The following is a 20190-nucleotide window of genomic DNA, read 5'->3' on the forward strand; positions in this document are numbered from 1 at the left end:
CATGGTATGAACTATATAGGTTATAAACTCTCTTTACAAAATAATGTAACTACTAATGGTACGTACAAGGATGGAAGTAAGGATGGAAGTTCGGACACCGAACCTATGAACTTAACTAGTCGCGTTTATACCGTTGCTGACAAGATTATACAAGCTGGCGCATAGCGCTTGAAATATGGGTCTAAATTGGTTCCCGTATAACGCCAATTAATTCCGCCGCTCGGAGCGCTGTTCGGTTCTGGATATTCGTAGCAGAACACTTAAATGACTTTGAGATTTGGGACATTTTAAAGAACTGGCGTTGCTTATTAAATGCTTCATACAATATTTTATAGTCAATAGACGTAATTTCAAAACTCCTACGTCTCAATTATATTAAAATATGTGGTTATCATTCTTGATATTAATAAACTGAAAAGCGCACAAATGTGCATAGTTTCAACCTTAGTTTGCATTTGCGTAGTCGCGTATTGATCTCAGTCTTTTCGTGCATAGTTCTATGTGGTAGCGTTCACACTTTACTACACAATTCACACACGCATGCTTGGATTGGGTCGTGATACGTCTTGTTGGTACAGATTAGGTGATGGAAGCCGTGGATTGCCAGTTTTGTCACGACGTGCCGCAGTTCGAAATTTGGGCTCGTCCAAGTTCGGTCTGTCATGGCTCCGGTGCCGTAGAACTCAGGCCATACTTCTTCTCTTTTCCTCTCCATGATCTCCATTTGGCTTCCAAAAGCCTTGGTGTATTGCAACAAATACCGAAGTTTGATGTCTTCTATTAGGAAAGGTTCTCTTGCTAGGATATATACCAATCGTGATCTAGTTGTTTTTGATAGTCCAAGTGCTCTTTTTAGATAGGTTGATTTTACCTTTTCTAATGCATTTAAGTTACTTTCTGTCAGATGATTCCATATAACCTCAATTCCGTAGCATATTATCGGCATGATTTTGGCCTTGAATATGTTTAGGTCTGTTTCTAGGCTGAGTTGTCGTATATTTTTTATGTCGTGCATTGCCATTACTGTTTGGGCTGTCCTCTCTGTCGCGTGTTTTGTGAAGCATTTGGCGGTTGGCTGCAATGTCATTCCGAGGTATTTAAAGTCTGGTGAGATTTTGATTTTTTGCCCTCTGATGCTGATTTCAGCAGCTGCGGGTGCTTTGCCCCCATTTCTAAATATCATCATTTCCGTCTTTGGTATGTTTATGTGCAACTCGTGTTTAGTGCACCATTCGTCTATTTTCCCTATTGTTTCCTGGAGCTTCTGTATGTCAGTTGATCCGACGACTATATCATCTACATATGCATAAATGTGTACGTCTTCTTCTTTCTCTAGGATACGTAGGACTTCTTCAGTGGCGAGGATGTACAGCATGGGACTCATTGGGTCTCCTGTAGAACTCCGTTCGATTGCGTTATAGGGTTTGAGGTGGACAGATTATCTGATATTGTTATTACGTTATATTTGAGGATTGACCTGATTATTCTTGTCCAGACGTTTTCTTTCCCTACTGTTTCTTCCAGTTTTTGAATTACTAGGTCCCTTTGTAGCAGGTCGAAAGCCTTGTTAAAATCTATGAAGACTGTGTAGAACATCAGTTTTTCTGTAGGCCTTCGTCGATGTTATTTAGTAGTAATTGTACTGCTGTCATTGTTGATCTTCCGGATCTGAAGCCCATTTGCGGTTCTGGGAGGTGACTGTCTATGCAGTCTTTTATTTTGTCTGGTATTATTTTTGAAAACATCTTGAACTGTGTATTCTCTAGGGCTATGCCTCTGTATTTGTTTGTATCCTTAGGATCTCCTTTCCCTTTATAGAGTACCTTTATTACCGAGTGTCTCCATTGGGTTGGGATTCTTCCGACTTCTAGGCACTTGCATGTGTGTTGGAGAAAGGCTGTTGTGTCTTTTATGTGTTCATTGTGTATGTTATCAGGTCCAGCTGCTTTCTTTTTCTTTAAGGTTTTTATAGCTTTCTTTATGTCTTCTTCTTGCAGGTGCTTCTCTGCATTATCTCCAATGGTTGTTTGGGGCTGCGTCTCTTCTTTGGGAGGGGTTTGTAGTCCTTGTTTGTTGAGTATCTTGCTGAAGTGGTCTTCCCATTCCTCCATGCCTATATTCTGTGTTTGAGCCTGCCTTCTTGGTCGTAGGGCAATGAACGGATCTTTAGTTGCTTTGTCAGCGTCTCTTTTTGCTTCCCTCTCTAGATATTCCTTTTTCTTTTCTTTTCTTCTATGTATAGTTGCCTTGAATCCTCGTCCTGAGAAATCTCTTCTTAACCTATGAAGCGTGCTTAGTACGATGTTTCTTTTATTATAGCATTCTGAATCAAACCATCTCTTCGCCTTCCTTGTTTCTTGGTTTGTTTGTATTGTTGCACTTTTGAGGAGCTCTTCTATTGCTCCTGTTGCTTCTTCCAGTTTCCCCTTTTCTATTTGTGTTTCTATTTGTATTATTTGTTCCTGCTTATTTTTTTATTTCCTCTCTATCTATTTTTCTTTGTGCGCTTTGCATGGTCTTTCTTAGGGGTGGGAGGCGGGAAAGTGTCGTCTTTAGTGCTATCTTCATTGGAATGTGTTTTCGTATGGGGGTGATGGAGTCGTTCCATATAGGGAGGATGTTTCCTTTTATTTCTCCTCTGATTAATGCAATGTCGATCGTGCTTTTTTCATTATGGCATATGTGGGTATTTGCGGATTGTTGAGTAGGGTGAACCCCTCTTCTTCTAATGTCCTGATTACTAGTTTTGTTTTATAGTTCCCGACATCAAGTCTACAATTGAGGTCGCCTGCAATAATGGCGGGTTTGTTGTTGACACATTGTTTGATAAGGGGTCTATCTCGTCAATTATTTCTACTGCGTTTGCATGCGGTTGGAAGTAGGCTGCAATTATGTTGATGTTTGATGCTACTACTAGCATGCTATTTTCTTGTCTGATGACTTGCTTGGTGGGGGTCATCATTCTTGATATTAAAATATATTACATATTATAAACTAAGGCACTACTTTCCTATTATTCAATTCATACAGCATACCTTTTCGGAAATAATTAAAGAAACTTGATATATTTTACACAAACACTATAGTCTACCCTTTTCACGTGTTTATTATTATTATTATTATTATTATTATTATTATATTATCATCATCATCATTATTATTATTAAGTTTCAGTGATTTAAGATATGTATTATCTTCCATTTCCCTCAATTCATAATTTAATCATTTGTAAGTGGGCCTAACATTTCACTTTCTTTAAAAAAATATATTGACGTTGAATTGTTACGACTTTTACTAGTGAACATGCAGTCACAATGCATGACAGTATAATTGTGCGATATTTTGAACACCTTGTAATGGTAAAATAAATATCTAATAGGCCTGCTGATTAATCTGTAGTGGATATTAACTGCAAATGCTGTAATATTTTAATGCGTGTAAACAATTTTTAAATTAGAAGTAAAAATTAAATTAAATTAGGAAGTTAGTCTCCAATATATGTGATTAGAAATGGTTTCCGCATTTGATAATTTCCAAAAACATAAACAAATATTTCAGGATTCTCAGGGAGATTTTTTTTTTTTTTAAGAATTTTGTCGCCTATGGGCACATGCGTATCTGCTCTCCCCGATTCCCATTTATCTTTTAGTAATGTGTGCATCTCGGTCCCCTGAGGTGTTTCTTGTTGTCACTCATGACATGTCAATTTAATGAAAGCATAAAAAAATCTTCGGTACACCATACGGTGATAGTTGTACCATATCACAAAGAATAATTGTAGTAATTATTATTTATTTATTACTCGTAATGTCGTAATAATAATAATTTGGTTTGGAGGATGTGGGGAGTACGTTACACTAAACTCGGCATGCTCAACATTAAAATCGCATTGCTGCGTATGTTGTACCCTAAATAATGCAAATCGCATTTGTCAATAGTCAGCAGTAATAATTAACCACTGTCGTAGAATATTTCGCTATTAGAAATGATTTTTAATCATAGTCTTTTCCTCCAAAGTATTCAATAACACTACCGATTGTCTTAAGACAAGAAAAGCTAAGAACTATATAATTTTAATGATAATGTCTGAAAGTGCAAGACACCGGTAGTTCACTTTCAGCAATTAAAACGAATTAGAGGGAACTAAATCTAAAGGAAAAACACGGAACTGTAAACAATCAACTTGCCAAAGTTAATGAACCAGATGAAGAATGTAGTTTGAAAGTAAACTTTTTAATTTACCAAATCCAGGCTTTCGGGAAACAAAATTGTAAATGCCATTAAATCACACTGAAAATCTGCATACTGTTATTTAACATGCCATCAATAAATCTCAAATAAAACAGTAATACCTATGCTTGGCATGTTTACAATCTTCGTACTCAATCAATAATGCAAAATTTATCAAAGAATTTTCACCATACACAATGCTTCGTAATGGAACTATTAATCATTGAATAAACTGCGAGGCGAACCTGGCGGCAGCAATTGTAATGATGCTTTGAGACCCAATCTTGATCATCCTATGCACCAGCTTGTATAATCTCGTAAGCAACGGTTTATACACATCGTGTTGTTTACATCAACTCAAGGTGGTTCGGGGACTTGTACAGAGCACTGCAGTTGTTGAATCAAAACATTGTTTGGTGTACTTAGGTGACTAAAACAAATAGACTGTAACACACATTTAAAAAAGTGGCTTGCCTCATTCTCTTGTTCGCAGAAGACGGTTATACATTTTAAATAAAAACAAATGGTGTACTTTAAATGTCACTATAGTAGAGTCGCCGTAGTTTCAGGCATGGCTCCGCCTACCACACTGTCGTTACAGGCTGGCACCATGTGCTTACATGGTTGCCGACTTTGCACGGAAGCCGTCGCGTCTTTTGTTTGGAACTCGAAAGCTGTTTGCTGACCTTATAACAGTAAATGTGACAATGCTGCAACTCCCTCCAATAACATAAAGTCACCAATAGCGAATCTCACGCAAGCATCAAGTCAGCTGACTCGCATCGATTACTGATTGGGTGCCGGAAACTACGGCGACTTCAGTATAATTTTGTTGCAATGTACGAGTACAACTCTATACATTCGTAAATGTCAACTTATAAACATGTTCGATTGTCACTAAAACAATGTTTATACTATAACAATATTCTTTCGATATCACACGATGTTAGTGGTGCGAATTTGAAATAGTTTGTATTTATTATAATGTTATGTATTATCTTGTGCCTCTCCACTATTTAATTCATATTGCACTTCACAGAATTACGTATATGCTGAATTTTTTTCAAGAACACTCTTCAGATTTAGTTTAACCCTTTTATTGTTACCAACAGATCATGGTATAAAATTTGAAGTTCTTTAACAGCACGAAGTAAGTATTGCGTACGCATGGCTGTTGAAGTCGGCAATTTCATAGACTTATACTTTTCAATGCAACGTTTGAAATGTGGATTCTCAAGTTTATAGAACGGAACATTAGCACAAATCAACAGGCACAAGGCACAATAAAAAGTCAACTGGTTCGAAGTCCAATCACTAACAATTTCAGAAGTTCGATGTGTCTGTTAGTATCACAATGTTTTTGTAAATTACGAAGCTCTTTAACTTTTATATCTAACTTACACACTTCGCACGACAATACTACATTTTCGTCCTTGACTAAAAAATAGTAATCTCCGAACACTTTAACAATCACAGGCAAAGTTACAGATTTTATTGACGGCATTTTAATACATCTTCACAATACCTTCACTATATCACATCTGAACCCCAGACGAAAGGTTTGTTTTGTAAATATAAAATAGCTATGCTACCTCGAATCAACATATGACAATGCAGTAAAGCAGACCATTCAAACAGCGTTTGAGGGCTAGAGCGCCCTGACGCTGTCCTATATCTGCCGAGGGCGGATCCCCACTCTTCTCTGTCGCTGCGGCTGTGGTGATGTACGAATGCATACGGTCATCAACTCTTCTCGTCTGTTCGATGATATTCTGCAGGTATTGCTGGGTTATGCGTTCCATCAGTCATTCATTTGTGTTTAACCTTTTTGAATAGGAATGAAGCGAAGTACGTCGACAGTCTGTTCAGGATTTAACCCCTCTCGTATCTTGTATCTTGTCTAATCTGACGACAACAATGTTCAATATTAAATATGCCATACCACGGTCGACTCTAGTAGAAGGTCTGAAAGCGGAAACTTGGCAACATGTGCATCAGGCATCAGTGTTCCAACGAGCGTGTGGTGTTCTATCCGATTTAAGCCTTGCTTTTGCGTATTGCAGAGTATTTACAATTTATACTGAGTTTTTCTTTTTAAGTTTTGGCATGAAATCAGCCAATTTCTAAAATGGTCCTCGAAAACATTTGAAACAGCAACCGATACAGAACCAGAAAGAAACCAAATGGTAGATGTATCGGTAGCTCCATTTTTTAGAGTTATCCAAGACCCTGATCTTTTAACTTTGAAACTGATACATCCAGACTTCTGAACATATTAGCTTATGCCTCTTTCAAGGTATCTTCAAAGTTACATTCCTCACTTTGTATTGATTTCTTTGGTAGGGATAGAAACCAACAATCAAGATAGGTATATGTTTACACTTTGAACCGAGGAGGACTTTACTCTTCCTTTAGATTTTGTACTTTTCATTGCAACAATTGCCTACTACAATGTAAATACGTTGATTTCAAACAGTGTTAATGAAGAAAACTGTGCAGAGTATGAAAATCAAAAGAAGTTGTTGAAGTTACTCTCAAAAACAGTCTTGTGTAGTAATGTTGGTTTTGTAAACGATGTATTCTCACGTGTGACGGAATAATTTAAACTTGCTGATAAAATACTTTCAGCCATTATGAACGTAGTTAAATAAAATACTTTCAGTCATTATGAACGTAGTTAAATAATTATATTCAAAGACAAGCAATGATGCTATAGCTGTCAGTAAACCAGTGTATGATAAGAGAACATTGCAGACATTTTAGAAAAAGATGTGAAAATGGAGGCCTAAATAGGATAAAATATATTTAATACAGTGCAGACGTCTCCAAAAGCCTACTCGCGAAGCCAGTACGTAATGAGCGCGCTCCACCTCACCCATCCCCACCTGTACTGTACTCAATGTTCATGCGCAAACGAAGAGCAGTGGCGGACTGCCATTATCATTGTGTTGGTCGGAGTGTTTCACAATGTCTTCTAATCGTGGACGTAGTACATTCAAGGATGAAGAGGAAGAGAAATATTTTTGTGTTAGTGGGAAGAATGTGAAGTGCTTAATTTTTCGAAAAATTTTAAGGGTGTGTTAAAATTCAACATGCGACGACACTACTCGACTCTTTACAAAGAATATCATACAATTACAGGCATGTTGGACATGTGAAAAGAATTTATTTTGGGGCTATCTGCATAACTTTTGGTTATACATAATAACCAGTAGCCTATATTACAAAACGTTTACACTCAGTTCCGCATGATAAACATATACTTTTTCGTATAATTTTAGGTGAAGTGCGTAGGCCTTCAAATATTTATATAAATATAAAATAAGAAAATACATACACAAATCACACACGTGTCCTCAGTCTTAAACAATAAAAGCTTCTTGCTAGCTATGTTCTAGCTTGGAATATTGGAAAATCAATGAAGCCCCTTACAGGAGCATCATTTGTAAAATCGTGCATACAGGACGTTACTAAAGTACTGTGTCCAGAACAAAGTCAAAGTTTAAGAAAATTAAATTGTTTCCAATTACAGTTCAGAGAAGGAATTTCAAGATCGTAAATGTAATTAAATCTAAAGTCGAAACCATAATTAACCAGTTTGTAGCTTACTCACTTGCATTGGACGAAAGCACAGATAGAAATGACAAAGCTCACCTAGCCATTTTCATCCGAGTTAATGAACATTTTACTTTGTCTGAATGTCTTCCAGATGTAATTACAAAATACAACTGGAGAAGATCTTTTCCAGGCACTGAAAGGCACTATCGAACAGAAGAGCTTGAATTTACAATGGCTTGTGTCAAAAGCAAAAGAAGGGGCTCCAGCTTCATATATGTCAAAATAATATACAAACGTATGATATTTCTTATTATTTTGATGTTATTATTTGTAAACATAAGCACACCGTTGCCGCGATACCCCACTGACCGCTCCCATCTGTTGAGGTACGAGTCACTTCCCCTTCTCTAGCCTTACAGCACACTGTGTTCGGCGGGCAGCATCGAAAGCACGAATGACGATACGCTTTTTGGAGACCTCAGATATAGTGTATAGTCCTGGCCTTGTAGGCCTAGGAATTGTACAGTAATTTATGTGTTGAGTATTGTATGTAATGTAATGGAATAATACTTTCGTAAACAATATAGAACTGTCGTATAGATGTTCAAAATAAGATAAAAATATCTAATAATAAAGACACGACTTTTTTGAAGATATATTTATGGTGTCTTTTTATAAATTAATATTATTTGATTTTGAAAAAAGTGGCCTAGCCTAACTGGATAGGTCCATTAATTCTGGCTGAAAATCAACATAGACCTAGGACCTAAATAAATTACAATGTAACAAAATGTTTTAATAATCATGCCTATGAATTGCACTTGTTTGAGTTTTGTACTTAATGTAATGGAATATTTTTCATAAATAATATAGAACTGTAGCATGTGGGAAATAATGAAGACACGACATACTTCTTTCGAATTTTTGTATTAAATTACTGTAATTTTTTTCAGAGATAACATTATTCAAGATTTTGAAAATATATATGAGGATTACTTTACTTTGTTGCAAATGTATATTTATGTCTATCTATAATCTGTAATGTATTATACTGACTTCTTGTACAACGTATGATTGACTTTTTAACGGTTTTCTTTTGATATTGACATTAAAACACTTTGGTTCTGTTAGCTAAGTATGACAGCAATATGACTGACAACAGCAGACGACAGAGTGTTGCCAAGTTGAGCCTTCTGGCCTACTAGAGTCGACCTTGGCCATAGCCTATCAATGTACGGGTAAAAACGTACAACACTAAGCGTCATTTTGAAGTTAAACATCTGATACACACGCTATTATCGGCGAAGAGAGGAAGACATTAATAACGAAACTAAAGGACGAAATGCAGTCTTGTTACGACGAGGTAAATATCATTTCAACTAATTAAGAACTCTAATGGCAATATAATTAAATTAATGGCTACAGTAAGTTTATTTTGAACAGTTGTCAACAATATATGGCAATTATTATAAAAACGTTTGTTAAACTCATAAAGGATTTTCTGTCCGTTTGACTAGGTATGTATTCTTTGTATAGTGGCAATGTCATTAAAAATTCATTATTCCCTTTTTTTCGCAGCACATTGAGTGAGCCAAGTTCCGAAAGAGCTGTTCATGCAAGCTATATTGTTGCCCTAAATATCGCCAAAAGTAGCCGGCCTTTTACGGATGGAATGTTTATTAAAGAGTGCATGATTTCAACTTCAGAGATATTGTGTTCTTTCTGGTGTCGTTATTTGAGTCAATTAGTCTCTCTCCACAAACAATCTGTCGCCGCGTGTAGGAACTTAGTGAACATTTTTATGACGTCCTTTTCTGTAAATGTTGAGCAGGCTCCGTCAAATTCCAAAGAGAATTGATAAGGCTTCAGTGTCACACAATTTTGAAAGACAGATATTACAATATTCCAGACGGCCTCGTTGCGTTTTATAAAAACTTGGAACAAAGAGAGTTTCCGCTAATCCACGCATTGACATGCAAGTTAATATTTGAAGAGTTCGCGGGAAAAACGATGAATGTCACATTTCTGTTAAGGATTAGATAATGATCTAATTGAGTCTATAACTGCAAGATGTAGTGCTGTTTCTATAGAAAATAAAGGAAAGGATTACTGTACTCGTGGTGATAATTCTCCTTTTTTAAATTTTTCATAAGAACAACATTAAATTTCGCAGTGATCCATTGAATTAGGTAATGACATCAACTTTAAGAAAACTGTGACATTCATCGTTTTTCCCGGGAACTCTTCATTTGTGGTTGACTATAAATACCTTTGCGAACACATATTATCAGTCATGAACCTGAAGAAGAGTAAAAATAGGTCATGTTTCTTCGAAGTTGCGTTGGAAGTAGTGTTACGCAGTCATTCTGCTCAAACAATTTTCCCTGATATAGCTGAAAAGGAAAGAAATCAAAGAAATGCCATTTGTCTTCCTAACTACAGAAAAAAAAGGACAACTTTATTTTGTTGTATTATTTTGTAATAGCCAATTATAATTCTTGAATTCTTCCTATGTGTCACAAAATGTGCCATCCATATATGTACAGTTGTCAAAAGAAAAAGTGGCAGCTCTCTTGAAGCAAAGTTTCCTTCGGGTATCTTCGCTATAATTCGGATACAGGCGATGTTACATGTTGTTGGACCACATTGCCTGATATCTATAGTTATAATTAAATTATTTTGTGTGTTACTCGATACCTAGCGTATTAGTAGCATTCCGGCCTCTTATTCCTGAGGTCCTGCGTTCGAATACCACCTCGTGCTTTTTATGTCCTTTTTTGTTTTGATTTTAAGAGAGAGAGAGAGAGAGAGACAAAATATACATAATTGCTCCTTTCTATTTTACGATTATTTCAGTAATTAACACAAGGTTCATTAATGTATTATGCCATGTCTTTATCATTATGACATTGTGGCTGCAAATGGAAAGAAAAAAGTATTTATTCTCAACAAAAATATCTTTCGTGGCATAAACAAAACAAACTTACTGGCGTCTGCCTTAGAACATTCAAACAATTAAGCGTTCAAAAAACAAACAAACAAACAAAAAGCCACGATTCAATATTTAGTCTATCATCCCCACATCTCGATCACATCTTGCAGTCGAGTGGGCATGGAATCGACTAGTCTTTGCAAATAGCGACTGTTCTTAGACATGGCATTCCAGGCATCCTGAATATACATACATAAGTGTTTTGCCTATGGGCAGGCCTTTCATTGCAAACCCAGCATTCTCCAATCTTTCCTATTTTCTGCCTTCCTCTTAGTCTCCGTATATGATCCACATATCCTAATGTCGTCTATTATTCTTTTCAACCAGAGACCCAACCAATTCCTTTCTCTTTTCTAATCTTCTTTCTCCGCCCACTTTTTCCAACACAACTTCATTTCTTATTCTATCTGTCCACTTTACACGCTCCGTTTTTCTCCACATCCACATTTCACATGCTTATGTTCGTTCCCCATACAATGCCACACTCCACACAAAGCACTTCACTAGTCTCTTCCTTGTTCTTTTTTCAGATGTCCGCAGAAGATGCTCCTTTTTCCATTAAAAGCTTCTTTTGTTCATATTTGCAGTTTTTCTTGGGAAGGATAGGCCTAAATGCTATAACTTGCCGTTGCTTTCCGCACACTACTGTCTCTTTCGCATCTTATTAGATCCCAGGGGGCCCAAGCGTTGCGATGAGGAGAGTGAATTTGACTAATTGGGCCCTCCGGACTTCAACCAAAATTCACCGCAAGGGTTAAATATTAGTTCTATCAGGATGTTTGACCCAATCAGGGACCTGGAAATCCCAATTAGCCTTTGCCCCCCGCATCCTGGACTAGCTTCTACAAATCATCAGAAAATCTTGCAGGAGGATTGAGCCAATTTTTCCGCAAATGTTTCCACACTTGTGCCCTATAGGTCAGTGGAAGAACATCGGAATTTAGATGTCAACGTCTCAGGTTCAATTCCTCGTCACTCCTTTTCATTTTATTGTAGTTCAAGATGGTATAATGTAATAATATAAAAAGAAAAACTAACACCAGTATTATGCAACTGTATTATTCCAAACCTAATATTAAATTTATGTTATTTATATCGCTAAAGAACGATAACCGAATATAAATTATAATTTGAATATTATTTATGTCGCTAAAGAACGATAACAATATAAATAACTTGAATATTATTTACACAGTATCACTAAAGAACGATAACAGAATATAAATTATAAATATAGGTTTGTGTAATTAATATATTATCTAATATATATTTATTTGAATAAAATAATCTATTTTATAAAGAAAAATGGTTATTTGTATTATAATAATTACTTACATAAAATACAGATTATTTATATCGCGGAAGAACAATAACAGACTAAATATATAACTTGAATATTATTTATAACGCTAAAGAATGAAAACAGAATACAAATGATAATTTGAATATTATTTATATCTCTAAGAACGTTAACAGAATATAAAAAATTATAACTTGAATATTATTTATATCGCTAAAAGAACGACAACAAAATATAAATTACTTGATATCGATAAAGAACGATAACAGAATGTAAATGATAATTTGAATATTATTTACTTCGCTATATAACGATTAAAAAATAAAATGAAAACTTGAAGGCCCGAACCCACAACCTTCGAATTATTAAGCAAGCACTCTACCGCTAGTCTACGAGACGCAGAAGTGAAATGCTCCCATAGTTGCGGAACGGCTTTTACAAGCACATGCATCGTGTAGTATCGCCGTGACCCGAAGTGGACTTAGAAAATATTTGCTGTTCACGAGTGCGGCCACTTCTTTTTTTTTATTTATTTATTTTTTTTGACAACTGTACATGCAAAGCCGGCATTTACTTGACTTATGTAGCAGAGTAAGCAAATCTCGTGAGGCAACATTATTGCGTTTACTCCAGATCAACAGAGTTTCATAAATTGTATACAGTAGTTATATTATTTTATATTCAACTGTCACTATGTTTAGGAAAGAGAACCTACCCCTTCCTCAGGGTTATATTTAGACAAAGTTAATAACTTCTCTATGCGACAGATTTTCATAACAGTAATATAACGGATAATCTTGGTAATTAAGACAAGAGTGAATGTTAAGCGCGTGAGTTAAAGCGAGCGCACCAATTTTCACAAGTGTTCATAATGAATATTGTATACATGTTACATACAACTTTATACTATTTTAGCATTAAACGTGTAAAAGCTATAATAAATTTACAAAATGTAATGTTATGACGTAGTAGAGACATGAGTACCGGATATGACGTAACAGGCCTATATGTCATGTTTGCGAATTAACCATTTCTAAGACAATGTTATTTTGATGTTGTTTTGAAGCTCTTTCTTACAGGCACAGTACGTTGTATAAAATTGTGTTGTGTAGATAGTGATGACGTCACAGAATACTAGTTATTAGATAACCTTTTCTGGCACCAGTACCAGAATTAGGTCAATTGTGCGCGATTTATAACATTATCCCAAGGGTCTTTTAATGCTAGGAGTGCATAAAAGTTTGTTTAGAATAAAATTACACGTAGCATACTGTCTTATTTTTGTGTGTAAATTCTTATTTTGTTTGAGCAAGATAAACTATCCCCTCTTACATGGTGTAAATAAACATAATAAATAACGTCACGTATACGTAAGATACTACTTAATAACAACAAATTTCTACTCTTATAAATTCAATATAACAATTTTAAAGCTTACTACATTTAACGCGGCTCAATTCTTTTGTTTGCCAGAAATATTTCTAAGCACTATTTTGTTTGTTTGTTTCTTTTTTTTTTTAAGAAACCCTGTGGTTTATGTTTTTAAACACAATTTCAGCAGTAATGCATCTTCTCAAGTTAAGAGTTTGAAGTCCTGAAAATAGCATTTTTTCAGCCCCATTTTTTTTTTTAGTGCCGCACCACACACCGAAAATCTGTTGATTTTAATTTAACATGCGCTCTCCTCAAATTTAGTGAAGAAATATAAATTTCGCCCATTTCAGCACCACAGTAAGCCAAAGGGATTTACTAACTAAATGCCCATAACGCTCATAGAGGGCCTTGCGTGAAAAACGTAGGACCTGAATTTAAAAAAGATACCTATTAAATCATTTTTAATAACTTTATTATGAAATAAATATAAACTAATTAGAAAGTACACTATCTCATATGTATTTAATAATCTGGAAAACATTAATTAGTTTGAGAATAAATGGAAATAAATCTCTAAGCTTCCTCTACGGCAGGAACGGCAATAGGCGCGCGTATGAACAAGTTGCGCATAGGAGTCAGTCATATGCTCGTACGCGCTCCACTGATGCCAAGCGCACCTGACGAGCGGAAGACTATTAAGCAAGGGTGTACATGGAAGAAGAGAAGCGTAAGTCTTCTACGTATGATATGCAAGAAGCACGTGATGTGCATGAAACACAATTTAAAACAACACTACCGGTATGTAAATGTGCAGCCTATGTGCTGTCCACGTTTGGTAGAACATATACTTGAGTTCTCTACAATGTAGCGCAGTGGTCGTCAGCACTCGCTGAAATGGGTTTTGGGTATAGAGAGCAGGGAAGCCTGCACGTCCGTGCATGCTTCGTGGGAGGGAGTGGGAGGAATCTGGACTTAGCTGATGCGGACGATCAGTGGAGACTAGAGTAGTAAGTACTATACACTTGTGAATGGTTTGTGTACGTACACGATGGCAGAAAGTTCAAATAGTGATTTACGTAGGTCTTCCACCCCTACGTTGTTTAACCCTTCATGGGAGGAGGCATTTTTTTTTTTTACAGAGTTTGAAAATGCAGCAAGATGTTTAATTTGCAGTAAGGTACTCAATGTGATAAGAAAATATAATCTGCAGCGTCACTTTGACGACTATTATGCTGATGAATACGACAAATTAAAAGACGACGAAAGAATCGAAATGATGGAGCAGTTAAAAAACACCAATACAAGACAGGTATTATTATTGTTATTATTATTAGTATTATTATTATTATTGTTATTATTAATTCCGATACTGATGTGCAGTTAGAGAATGTTTCCCTAGGCCCGCAAAATACTGCATGGGACATCGTGTCTTGGACGAGACAAGTTTCGTCTCGGACCGTCTGATACTGAACAAGACTGTTTCGGTCTTTTTAGAACTGTCGACAGTCTCGAACAGTTCGCCACGACGTACGTAGTTTGTTTTCCATACATTGCTGTTCTCAATTGCGACCTGATAGCAACCGACAATAAAATCGTAATAATTATCGATTATTTTATGCGTTTAAAAGAAGAAGATCACATAAGTTGAAATTTGTTCGATTCATCTTCCAAACCCAAAAATGTATGTACTTGGTTTTATAAGTAGCTACATAAATTTCTTTCAAATCTTCTTCCCGTACTTTATATATTAGGTGAAATACAAGCATTTATGGCTTGTCTCCTCCTTTGACTGGACTCCACAATTTCAGAGGTGACTTTTTTTTTAAGTTATTTGGCATTAAAAAGGGAAATCTTGACTATTTATTAACTATGTAAAATATGCTTACTTAAATACACATGTGAACATTGGATGCTTCATTACATTATTAGTACTATTGAATTCCACTGAGTTACGTAATTTATGGTACTAACGAAAAGCCACCACTGAAATATTGCTTACCCGTCCGCTCCCATAAATGCACTAGAGGGCTCGAGGGTAAGAGACGCTAGCACGAGCGTGCACTCCGCTGACGACCGCTGATGTAGCGTATGAAGCCAAGACTGAGAGCAAACAAAGGATACAAGATTGAAAGCTGTTTTGAGGCTTGCAGCATTAGAATATATTAATCCAGATATTGCGAAAATAAATTGAAAACAAAGAAAGCCCATTCTTCCATAAAATAAGTTCTGATGATACACAGACCTTATTGTTATACTGTTCGAAGAGACAAAAATGGTTTTTAATATAGTACTTGTATTTGAAGTGTTCGTGAAATTGGAAATCAGTATGACACCTGCAAAAATGAAAAAAGAATATAAAAAATTTCAAGAATTATTTTAATTAAACAAATGTCTTACTTTTAATCCTATTTTTACTATGCCTACATTTCGATTTCAGCAGTGTGCAAACTATATTAAATGGTCGAATAAGAATTATTGATCTTGTTATATTCTATTGTTATATAAGTTCCTTTGACACCTACAGACAAGTTTATTTCTACCACTACGATACTGTAAATAAATGAGATGGGACATAATTTGTTTATTTATCGAGATTTTTCAATAATGAAGTTATTCTTGAACCCTCATACGTATTGCGCACCGCCACAATTGTTCAACCAATGCTCAGTATACTCGTTCCTCCATCATTCTCGGCACGAAATATACGTGAACAGTTCTTACGGGTAGCACGCTTCGCGATGTCGCTCGTGTCGCTCGTGTCTTTGCCGCTCCTCTTTTACAGAATCCATTTTTATTTCTTAAATAACTCGTCCAAATTCAATATGATAACCTCTATTCCATGACAGACTTTAAGAGACTGCAGATGAGTCCACACTTCCTTTATCAAATCGGAAGCTTGTCAAACTGCACAGCCCCCAAATTCACAGCAGGTGTCAAAATAAACATGTACCACAATGCATCAGACGTTTATAAATTACAAGGGTTATAAGTAAAGTAGTGGCAACATAGACATACGAACATATTATTGAATTTACATGGAAAATACATTTACATCCCTTCAATATAACCACCAGCGTTTTCCTATATCTTTTGCCAAATCCGTGGTAATCATTGAATGCCGTTAGCGAGGTTGTTTCTGCTGATCTCTCTGATGGACTGCCCTACTGCATGAAACACTGATGCAATATCTGGAAACCTCTTGCCTCTAAGTGATTCTTTCAACCGTGGAAACAAGTCATAGTCATTAGAACTCATGTCAGGGGAATACGGAGAATGTTCCAATACTTCCCAATGCCATCTATGTAGCAAGTCAGCCACTGCTCCTGTGACATGCAAAATGAAAGATGGATTGTCTCTAAGGAAACGAGCACGTTTGCGCCGCACAACTAGACCTAAGTTCTGATAGAGAAAATGTTGGTAGTACGTTGCATTGACATTTCGGTCTTGAGGTACGGCTTGGCTAATGATAACACCTTCACTGTTATATGCCACTATCAGCATGACTTCCAACATAGAGGGTTCATATCGCACTTAGTTTGCCATTTATTACACTGACGCTTTAGTTCAGGCGACCTGTGCGAGCCATATGTGCCGTCTCATTCCGACCCGTACGAAATGCAGAGACTCATCTTACAACCGTCCGATACGGTAGTGCATTGCTGCCACAAGCTTCAAGTAACCCTGATAACATTGGCGTGCATTTATACCACGAGCTACATCGATTTTCTTTTCCACGATCGCAGCTAAAATTTAGTAATCATGCTTCAGGGCAGTTAAAAATAGTGCTCCACATTTAACCAAGCACAACAACATCTGTCATCATAGCTATTGCTTTTATCATTCAATATCTCCAACTATGGTCACCAGTTGTCTCGAATCGCATGCGAATGAGCACGACACATTCCCGGCAGTATTGTCACCACTTTATTTACAATCCGTGTGTAGGCCTATCTAATATAAATCGGTTAGAAAAGGGGAAAAGTCAGTTTTTTTGTCCACCTACATTTGAAATTTTAACCCTAGACCAGTCAGTCGCATCATATTGAGAATCAGATTTTCGCAATGTTTTATGTATGTTTTTCTCACTGCAATAGAACAAAGTAGCATTACAAATAACATTAGTATTTTTCCACTTGTTAACTTACTTCCCATCAATAAACTCGTATCTCTAAACAGTTTCACAAATAAATTATTGTAAGACAATATGATCGTACTTTTGAGACACATGTGACCAGCAATGGTGTGGAGGTCACGATATGTTGAATCACAACACATAGTTGGCATGCATACTCGATAATTGCAGTGCACTCAAAGGTTGTGCTGGTGTGATGCAAGTTGCGATAAACGCCGGCTTCGCTAACATGTTTGAATGCATGCGAATGCAGCATTTGTATGCACTGGACAAGGCGTTGTCTGTCTAAAAGTCTATATTAACATACGCTTCAAGAACAAAATCCTTACCTGGTGGAGGTTTTATCCGGGGGTTTTCCCTCAACCCAATACGAGCAAATGCTGGGTAACTTTTGGTGCTGGACCCCGGACTCATTTCACCGGCATTATCACCTTCATATCATTCAGACGCTAAATAACCTAGGTGTTGATACAGCGTCGTAAAATAACGCAATAAAAAAAGAACGAAGTCATTTTAACACAACCTCGATACAGTGATCACTCATCGTCACATATCTGAGCAATATGTGACACTCTTAAAAACAAACAGCACAAGAATCATAAGTGGGCGAATGTTAATGTCACCACACATAACTTGCTCTTCGTTTTCATCTATTATGAAGTTTATTTACTTCAACATTACTTTTATTTGATGCATTAATTACGACGATTTTTTTAAAAGTTTCTACGTTCAAGATTTAATCACATTCAGTAAATATAACCAGCAATATACAGGTTGTAACCGAGGTGGTGTTACATACTTTCAGGGATGATGGCGAAGGACACATATATCAATTTGAGATAAGGAACCATTGTCCGGAAATGACTGAGTCGAAAGTTATAAGCAAAAATAGTTGTGTGGAAATGGAATTGTAATTTGGCACCACATGCCCTCAACCATTGGAACAGTCGTGGAAAGATGGTATGGGTCGGATGTCTCCTACGTAGGTACTTGTACCAATACAATCTGTGAGCTTGTCTACTGTTCCCATTGGCTCATCCGTATTCGAAAATCAGGTCTGCTTATTCCGCTCTCGTGTACTCCATTTCACTAGGACTAATCGACTGGACAATGCAACTTGTACACATACACTCCTGTCTACAGACGTGCATATCAGGACCAACCATGTTCGTTACACATTACGCTATCTGCATTGCTTTAGTGTAGTTCCCTGTCACCATCCGTCACACTACACGCTGAATGGAATACTGTAAGTAGACAACGTAAACAACGTCAGATGAATAGAGTATGTGTAAGATGTACAGATAAATACACATAAATAAGGTGTACAGAGGAATAAAATTATTTCATTTCCACACAACTATTTTTGCTTGTAACTTTCGACTCGGTCATTTCCGGACCAGGGTTCCTGGTCTCAAATTGATACATGTGCCATTCGCCATCATCCCTGAAAGTTTGTAACACCATCTCGGAAACACCTGTATAGCGTGGACCGTATTATTATATCCTTAGTTTTAAAGGATCACTCTTTGAGATATTTCAAACAAAAAAGCTTATGACAATTTTGTTTGTTTTCGCTTCCTTCTCAAGATAAAAATTGTTTCATAGTAGGAGGAGAAAAATAAAGTGCATAAGATTTGCTGATGATATGACGTTGTTAGCAGAAGAGATGATACTAAAGGATATGCTACTGGAGCTATATGACAGCTGTGAGCAGTATGGGATGAAGATAAATGCAAATAAGACGAAGACCATGGTTAGAGGAAGAAAAATAAAGAAGGTAAAATTGCGAATTCTAAATGAGGCAGTAGAGCAAATAGAGAGCTTCAGATACTTGGGCTGTAACATGAGCTGCTGCCAGAAAGACAAAAGGAGGATAGCATTGGCCAAGGAAGCTTTTAATAGAAACAGGAGCATCTTCTGCGGACCTCTGGAAAAATAACTAAAGAAGACACTGGTAAATGCTTTGTATGGAGTGTGACATTTTATGGGGTAGAAACATGGACATTGAGACGAAGTGAAAAGAAAGCATTTGAAATGTGGATATGGAGAAGAATGGAACTTGTTAAGTGGGCAGACAGAATAAGAAATGAAGCTGTGTTGGAAAGAGTGGGTGAAGAAAGAATGATGCTGAAACTGATCAGGAAGAGGAAAAGGAATTGGTTGGGTCACTAGCTGAGAAGAAACTAGATAATAAACTAAAGTATGCACTGGAAGAAATGGTGAACGGGGGAAGAGTTCGGGGCAGAAGAAGATATCAGATGATAGACGACATTAAGATATATAGATCATATGAGGAGACAAAGAGGAAGACAGAAAAGACGAAAGATTGGAGAAACCTGGGTTTGCAGTGAAAGACTTGACCTCGGGCAGGACACTGAATGAATGAATGAATGAATGAATGAATGAATGAATGAATGAATGAATGAATGAATGAATGAATGAATTAATGAAATATTTCTTAGCGTGTTTTGAAAAAGCCATTGACTTAATTTCCAATATACTTAGTCTGTTTAAGAGAGCAGTGTGTTATGATAATAGATGATAGAAAGAATTTTAGGTTCGTCCTTTAAATGTGCAGAAACTTGATACGAACAAATATAA

General features: G+C 36.4%; 1 protein-coding gene across 2 annotated transcripts in view; it reads left to right on the forward strand.

Annotated features, from left to right (window-relative positions):
- The first annotated feature begins 9133 nt into the window (after positions 1-9133).
- The window catches only part of LOC138711795 (alpha-tocopherol transfer protein-like), a 57720-nt gene continuing 46663 nt past the window's right edge, over positions 9134-20190 (forward strand). The window contains exon 1 of one of the 2 annotated variants that reach the window (XM_069843027.1): positions 9134-9151. The gene's annotated coding sequence lies outside the window, so the exon portion shown is untranslated. Of the gene's footprint in view, positions 9152-14370; positions 14462-20190 lie in introns of those variants that run through there. The other variant, XM_069843026.1, reaches the window with a different exon arrangement.

The sequence above is a fragment of the Periplaneta americana genome, chromosome 13 (assembly GCF_040183065.1).
Source record: "Periplaneta americana isolate PAMFEO1 chromosome 13, P.americana_PAMFEO1_priV1, whole genome shotgun sequence".
Taxonomy (NCBI): Eukaryota; Metazoa; Arthropoda; class Insecta; order Blattodea; family Blattidae; genus Periplaneta; species Periplaneta americana.